Here is an 8,699-nt window from a genome sequence, read left to right on the forward strand (position 1 = left end):
GTGTGCATATTAGTCTATAGTTGTGCAAAAAATGTATTGGTAATCTCTTGAATGAGTTCAGTCGTCCATAAAATGTATTGTGTGTATTTTATCTGTCAGAATACGAATGAGTAAGTTTTGACAAGAATTAAAAACACAAAATGCAACTTCATGGTTGCGCTTTTCTCCATTACAAATTCACCAACATGACTCTACTGTCAAAAATACGTCACCTCTTCAAGGGCATTATTTATCGAGCAGAGGATACATCAATTCCACAGACTGCACATGCGTTCAGGTTCCTTCTCTGTGGTCAGAACAATGTACAAATGGTTTGATTTGACCTGATTTCGTTCCCTGACTTTGTTGGCCATCTTGCACAGTGATCCTGCCCGATCTTGCCTTGATCTTACCATGGAAAGGGAGCCTTAACTCATGCGCAGTCTGTGGAATTGATGTATCCTCTGCTCAATAAATAATGCCTGTAAAGTGGTGACGTATATTTGACAGTAGAGTCAAGTTTGTATTTGTGATGGAGAAAGCACAATCGTAAAGTTACATTTCGTGTTTGTAATTCTTGATGTTAAAACTTTTTCATTCATATTCTGACAGAAAATACACACAATGCATTTTATGTACAAATGAACTCATTCAAGAGTTTACAAATATTTATTTTTTGCACAACTATAGGCTAATATGCAAGCATATCTGTCTTATGCACATGAATATTTTGACAACTTCCTTACCCCTTAGTAAAAGATTTAATTTGCTGTAAATTGCATAAAATTATGTAAAAATCATCACAAAAATTACATAAAAAGAGAAGAAAGGAGAAGAAAAGCCAGTAAAAGTTTGTCCATGAATGTAATACATGATGAATACATGACACAAAATTAACTTTGGGTCTTAAGGTGAAAAAGTTTGGGAAAACCTGAATTAACCCTCCTTCTAAAGCAGCAATATTCTCTGTGTCATACTTTCTGTCCATTACCTCTTATAAACTAATAGGATTTTTGACCATTTACATGTTTATTTTATATTAATTCTATAAATCAAATGCTTATTCATGTGTTTTATGTGCATGTTTCCAGTTGAATCTTCACTTTCAACTCTTATTTTGAGAGGAGGCTTTGTATAATGTCCTCTAAATGTATATTACTTTAATAATTGAAAAAAAATAAAAATAAAAAATCTACTTTACATAATCTTGTTTCAATTATGTCTTGTTCAGGGTTGAGGTTTTACTCTTGAAGGAAGAGAAAATGGTATCATAAGAAAAAAAAAGAATACTATTACCACTGGTTGGGCGAGGTATGATTAAATGCCACCTTGAATCTTGATGAGTCTTCAAAAGGTCACACAGGTCATTTCTGACTGTAACGTCCCATCAGGCATATGACTGGGTCATGGCTCTACATGACAGACAGATGTGTCATGGCCGTACCTCGTCAAGGTCAGCTCAGAAAAAAAAACACATACTAATGTTAAAGGTCAAGAAGCCACAAAAAAAAAAAAGAGGATGTAGCATTGACAGAAAGGCTGATATGCTACTCGTATCAGATTCAGATTCTTTTTTGTCATCATACATGCCCTGCAGAAGGAATTTACATTGCATTGGGCCACAATAAAAAAAAGATAAATGAAACATTGTAAGGAGAGTAAACAGGTTAAAAATAATCAGTAGAAAAATATATAAATGTACATAAATAAAGTCTGTGAGAAAAAAAATTTAATATTGCATTCATGTCGCTGTGTATTGCACTAAGTATGGTACAAATACTGCACAGTTCGGCTGACGTTTATTTATTTATTTTTAATATTGTATGTAATATGTGGTGTTTGATTTGTGAGGTTCGTGCAGCAGTTTGATGACAGTTGGGTAGAAGTTGTCCCATAACCTCGCTGTTTTGCACGTCAGGCTCCATTTGTTGTATTTTCTATCTCGTCTATTTTAATTAATCTCAACTCAATGTAAGCCACATCTCAATGCACATTAAAAAACAATTCCTGAAACTCCTGAAATTCCTCAAATTTCTATCAAAAGCAATGTGGGATGAGAGCCGATATGCTGTACTCGTTATTGCTGTCAAGTGGTGGGTAACAACTTGATTTGTTTCATAAAAGAGGGCGAGCACAAAGCAGTGAGCTGTAAATCTGGAGAGGTGATAGACAGAAGACTGGCAGACAGTCCCTTTGGCACATCCCCACGTGATACATGTACCACTGCGAGATGGAGGGTTTAATAACTGATGTGAAAGACACACACTGTTCAACAACCACGTATAAACAACCAAGGAAAAATACCATGAGAGTCAGAAGAAACACAGCATTTGTAGTCATGTAAATGTAATATGAGGTTGTGTATCAGTGTCAGATATACTGTAATAAATGACAGTGTACTGGCTGATGGATCAGATTGCCTGGTTTGGTATTTCTGTGCAGTTGTGCGGTCTGTAACCACATCCAGTGTGTATTCCCGTTAAAATACACTTCTCCTTATACTGCAAAAATGGATGAGAGTGAAAAAAACAAAACTGTTTTTCTTAAATGTTTTTTCTGTTCCAATGAAAAACAATAGTCAAAATGTTTCAGAAAAGTACCATTTATTCTTAAGATAATATATTATTGTTTAAATGCACTTTATTACATAATTATGTCATTATAATGTCATTTTACAAGATACTCAGGTGTGGAAAATATTGTTAGATTTGTGGTTGTAGCTGTAGTTTTTGTTTGTTATTTATGGCTTTATCTTTCTGCAGATCCTCTTGACACTAAATTTCATTCTTCCTGCACTACACTGTATGTACACCGAAATAAACAAATATTTAATTGATTTTAGTGATTAGATATTCAGAATAATATCATGCAGGGTTACATTTAATCAGTCATCAGCTAAAGAAACAGTTTACATTATAAACAAGGTACAGTATATTACCCTTAATTTAAGAGTCAGATCAAGACTGACAGATCTACTTAAAGACATTAAATCTGCTGTAATTTATTGCTTTTAATAACCACAACTGGTTTAAATTTTGCATTTTATCCCCAGGTGTTAAAGTCTATTATTTTCTTTCATTCACTGGATTTTTAAGAAATCTAGATCCACAAAATTGGCTTCATTCTAGTAGGGGTGTTTTTGTTGTGTGTACACTATCACTACATAGCTCTACCCTGCAGGTTCATTATTTAGTACCAGCGTCCAAAATGCAAAAAAATATGTTTTAAGACCATTTTTACATGAGTTCTGACAGTCCAAAACACCACACACAGTTAATACAAACTCCTATGTGTCATAAACTCTGAAAATGTGCCAATGCCCTCTCGCTATCACCAACTTTCACCACACAAACTGATTCAACATTGACCATTAAAGGTTGAACTGCTGGAGAGTGCATCTCTGCTGGTGCCAATTACATATGAGTATTTATTTCCTAACCACTGGTGGAGGCTGCCGAAAGATGCACATTAGTGCCATCTAGTGAGAAAGACAATGTATGAACATGCATCAGACATGGGCTGGATAGTGGTTTATCAGGCAGTGTGTTGTGCACAATAGTCTTGCAATTGTTAAAACAGCGCGTAAATAAGAGATGTCCATTCTCACGGAAGAGCCATATTCATAAAACAGTGCAAAGCTTCAAAGCAAAACATTAAAGAATACAGTTAAACCGTTAGTGGTCAAGAACTGATGTTATGTCAAGTCAGTAAACACTGTAGGATGAGGAACATTTGTCACTTGTAGAGAAACTGGTTTAATGAAAGCTCAGAGCCCCAGGGCAGCTTTCTGCATCTTTCCACCTAAAAGTACATTTGTAGCATTCACACACTCACACACAATACTGAAATAAAACAAAGAAAACAGCATTTTTAACTGAAGGTAAGAAGAGAGCTCACTTTAGTCACTATTCAACAAAGTTACACTGTTAAACTAGATTTTATTATAATGTGTGCATTACCATTCTGTGATCTGAGCCACGACACAGGTTTGGGTGAGTGATGGGTAGCATCCCCATCCTCATCATCAAAATCACACTGCAGTGAAAAAAAAATATCAACAAGTGCGAAGAAATAAACATCGTACGAGGGCTGTTCAATAAGTTCATGGCCTCACCCAGAAATACTGGTTGTTATAATACAGGATGTTACATTCTTTCGTGATGGGATAGTGATGCTTGAACATCGATGGACCAAGTGCATTGCTGTAAATGGAGATTATGTTGAAAAATAAAATATAAATTATCAGTCTGTGTTGTTCTGTTCTGGGTGAGGCCATGAACTTATTGAACGGCCCTCGCAGATTACAAACACATTTATTTGCCTACATTTGTTGTCTTTAACTGTATTTGATGATGGCTCTGCACACAGCAATGCTTTGACATAGAAAATAAAAGCTATATGTTAGTATTCTCCCACTGAAGATGCTAACAGGAGTTTGTAAGAACTCACATTTCCTAAATAAAAACACCCATACATTGGAGTTGAGGCTGATGGGAATGCAAATAGTTTAGTAGAGACGCTGTTTTTTTTTGGCCATAAAACAATATAATTCAGACAGTTTCACTGTTTACTGCTGTCCTGCTTATGCTGCCAAAACAAATAATTTTTCCATGATTAGAAAACAACACCTCTCTTACTCTGCACACATCTGCTACACATCCTACAATTTACTGACAAACACCAAAGTTGTACAACAAAACTGTAGTGTTAGATTTTTTCCCTTTGAAAATGCATTGTCTTATATTGTCCTACTTGACAATGAAGTGGAAAAGAAGGTCACACAAAAGCAACAAAACTGAACTAAACTCAATAAAAAATAAATAAACACAAATCATGCATATCATGCACCAGGGCTTGAATAGTAACGTCACAGTAGTTCCTTATGCACATCTCTGGACCATGCACGTCTTATTCCAGTAGCCAACATGTCATCAAGGTTCCCTGGTTCCACTGCACATTATGGTAGGTGCAGTCTGCACCATAAGAGCCTTGGCTAAGTGCCCTGGACACAACTGTGGCTCTTTATGCACCGACTCCAGCCTCAGTCCACTCTTTGTAAAGTTCCCCCATTTCTTGACTTGACTTTGCTTGTACTGCTCTCATGGATGCAGTCATCCCTGATCCTTCTACACCTTTTCTTTCCATGTGTAGTGTGAAAAAGCCCAAGACTTTGGACCAGTTGAGGTCTGCACATCTTGCACTGTCGCCATGTGCACCACACTGACCACACAGAATGTCCAGGCATTCAGCTGTAGCTGAAAATATTGGAAACGCCGTTCTGGCACCAATACAACAATTTAGTTCAGTGTCAACTACAGCAACCACCAGAGGCAATTCTAGACTCTGTTGGGACTCTAAGCAAAAATTCACAGGTAACAATATTCAACCTATGATTGTTCTTCTTTGACATACTGCTCATTATTTACAATACAATCAATGGAATGGCCTCTATAGAGGGAATGCACATACGTCATGTCCCCCCTGGGCCACGCCCCTCTAAGTCAGACTGAGTGGCAAAAACAAACCGGCTCAACATGACGGAGCATAGCAGTAACTACAGCGAGACCGGGAAAAATGTGGAATATAACATGAAATTAAAGACAATTGGACTGGACATGGATCCAGACAAGCTGCCAAACAATAAGTGGTCTACGAACATTGATATGTGGCCAGAAATCACCTATCCTGACATTTATATGAACCTGATTTCAACGCCGGGAAAATACACAATGCAAAGCCTGAAAACATACAAAAGCCAAAGAGTTGTTGACATCCCTGCCATCATTAATTAGAGGATTACAGCTGGTGAGTGCTTTCAATTCAACATACTATTGTTTTGGAGGTTTTCTGTCAGTGCAGACGAATTTTCTTGGCGGTGATTGCCAAGGTAAAGGCCCAGCAGTAGTGCTCACAGTTCAGTACTGATTTACTGGAGCTGAACCCTTAGTATTGACCCAAGTGAGTGGATGATCTACTGGTACTGTGGATATTTAAGTAGAGTTAACATCAAATACTTGATACAACACAGCTACAGCTGCTTTGTGCTAGAGTACCCCCTTATTTGGAAAACTAAGTTAGCCTCAGTTTAAGCTAGTTTACAAATCATGTAGAGCACAAGGTTCAGAATCACACAGCTGAAGACAAAAACGTTTGAGTTATGAAACATAGAACTAAATGACAGATGCTAACATTAAGAGCTTTACTAAGAAGTAACATTAGCCAAAACAATATGTAATTTAAGGCATGATTTTATGCAAGAACACAGCATAAATTAACGTTACCTGACACGAAATGGCAATCACAAATCCAGGTTTTGTTGTCTGGATTCCAGTTATTTCTACGAACTGCAGCGATCCATCTGCTTCTTCTGTCTTTGGCTTTAGGTCACTGCTAAAGTGATAGCTCTGAGTGGTTTTTAAACGTATTTGTGCAATCAATGACACAACAGCTCTTCCCCATTTTTTAGACTGTTCTAAAGTTTTCGCAGTATTCAAGCCGAAGCCACTACTCATCTCCCTCTCTCTGCCACTCAGTGGACGGAACTGCGGTGACTTCCGCTAGTGGTGACGTCACATGCATACTCTCTATAGAGGATTTGATTTGTGGTAAACCTGCACTGGCTACTGAAAATATATTCAAATATCATAAAACCACTTGGCTTACGCAGAGACGAAACACAGACAAGCTCAGCATGTAACCCATGTAACTCTAAAAGATGGCATGCTGATTTTGGTAACAATATCAATTTGTCTGGTTATGAAGTATAGCAGCCCTTGGCATCAACGAAACGGCATAGAGTTCGACTGGTGCAAATCTTTGTTCAACTGGTGCAAATCTTTATTTCATCATGATGCACCGTGAAACTAAAACACAAACATTTTTACACAAGTTATTTTACAAAATTTACTTAGTTACATTTTCTTTAAAAGCACATACATTACAAACAAGACATATTACTCATAATTGTAATTTAATACACACATTTCAAACAACAAAAAACAAACAAAAGAACAAACATGCCACTACAATTAACACATACCTTGCTCCGCCTACCAAGGGCGCAAACTCCTCACTCATCCCATGTATAACTGGTATGCGAACCAAACTGTGCTTTAACAACAAAAAAAAACCCAACCCATTCCACATGAGTGTCAAGCTTGATATTTGTTCAAAAATAATGTATCAAACAAATCAAACTCAAATGTTCTCTGTGCTTACCTCACTTCTTTGTTCAGCACAGTCCTGCTCTGCTCTGTGTGGCAACCCAAATGCATGTGGCAAAACAGGTGTGTGGCAATCAGCCTCATTATATCCCAAAAGGGGGTGTGGCAACAATAAAACAAAATGGAAAGAAAATCCAACAGAAACCAAAAATAAATAAACAAAAAAAAAAAAAAAGGAAAGGAAAGGAAAGGAGAAAAAATCTGAAATAATAAACCTATCAACCGGCCAGTAACATGAAGTATACATTGTCTGCAACTTTTAGCTTCTAGCTATATTCTTCCAGTTCTGTCCGTTCCATAGGTGACTAAAATTTGTTATTTTTGTGTTAGAGCATTTAATTAATTGGTTGCATTAAGGGTGTGAAGGTACCACGGCGTATTAGGGCCACATAAGAAAAAAAAACAAAACAAAACAAAAAACAGCTTTGTCACCACGAGAATAAAGTCGTTATTTAACGAGAATAAAGTCGTAGTTTTAAAAAAGTCGCTATTTAATGAGAATAAAGTCGCTAATTAATGAGAATAAGGTGGTTAATTAATGAGAATAAAGTCATTATTTAACGGGAATAAAGTCGTTAATTAATGAGGATAAAGTCGTAGTTTTTAAAAAAACTCATTATATAACGAGAATAAAGTCGTTAATTAATGAGCATAAAGTCGTAGTTTTAAAAAACTCATTATATAACGAGAATAAAGTCGTTAATTAATGAGAATAAAGTCATTATTTAACAAGAATAAAGTCGTTATTTAACGAGAATAAAGTCGTTATTTAACAAGAATAAAGTCGTACTTTTATGAGATTAAACTCGTAATATTTTGAAAATTCGACAGTTTCCGGTTTTACGGCGAAGGCAATAAGAGAAGCATTAACTTTCCCTTCTGTTGGACTCCAAATCTCACAGTAGAACTCCCACAGTTTGTTCAGAAACACCAAACCCTCTCTTTTTAGTTCTCTGGTGTTTCCACTGATAACCCTTCAGCTGAACACTTCACCAGTTTCTCCTCCACAAAAGAAGCAATTTCAAAATCCTTTCGATTCATACCACAAACCCAAATGTGTGCAAACTCTTCAAAGTCCTTAGACTCATGTGTTGATGGAGGATAGACTAATGAAAGCAGAACTTCACAAAATGTTCCAAGTTCTACATCAGTGATTAGGTACAACTTCTCATTATATTACGACTTTATTGTCGAAATATAACGACTTTATTCTCGTTAAATAACGACTTTATTCTCGTAGTGACCAGCGTTTTTGTTTTTTTTGTTTTTTTTATGTGGCCTTAATACGCCGTCGTATGAAGGGGATTTTAAGCATAAAAAATGCACAAGGAAAACTTCTCCCAACCTACCTTTAAAGGAGGCCAAACTTCTGTAAGATGGCGTTTGTAATATCCAACTCATCGTATAAGAATTCTGTTGACTTCTGATTTTGCTAATGTTGAGTTTATTAGTTTAGCATCTGTGCTAATGCTACCATGCTAAGTTAGCCGCTATGCT

Source organism: Sphaeramia orbicularis, chromosome 13 (genome assembly GCF_902148855.1).
Source record: "Sphaeramia orbicularis chromosome 13, fSphaOr1.1, whole genome shotgun sequence".
NCBI classification, from domain to species: Eukaryota; Metazoa; Chordata; class Actinopteri; order Kurtiformes; family Apogonidae; genus Sphaeramia; species Sphaeramia orbicularis.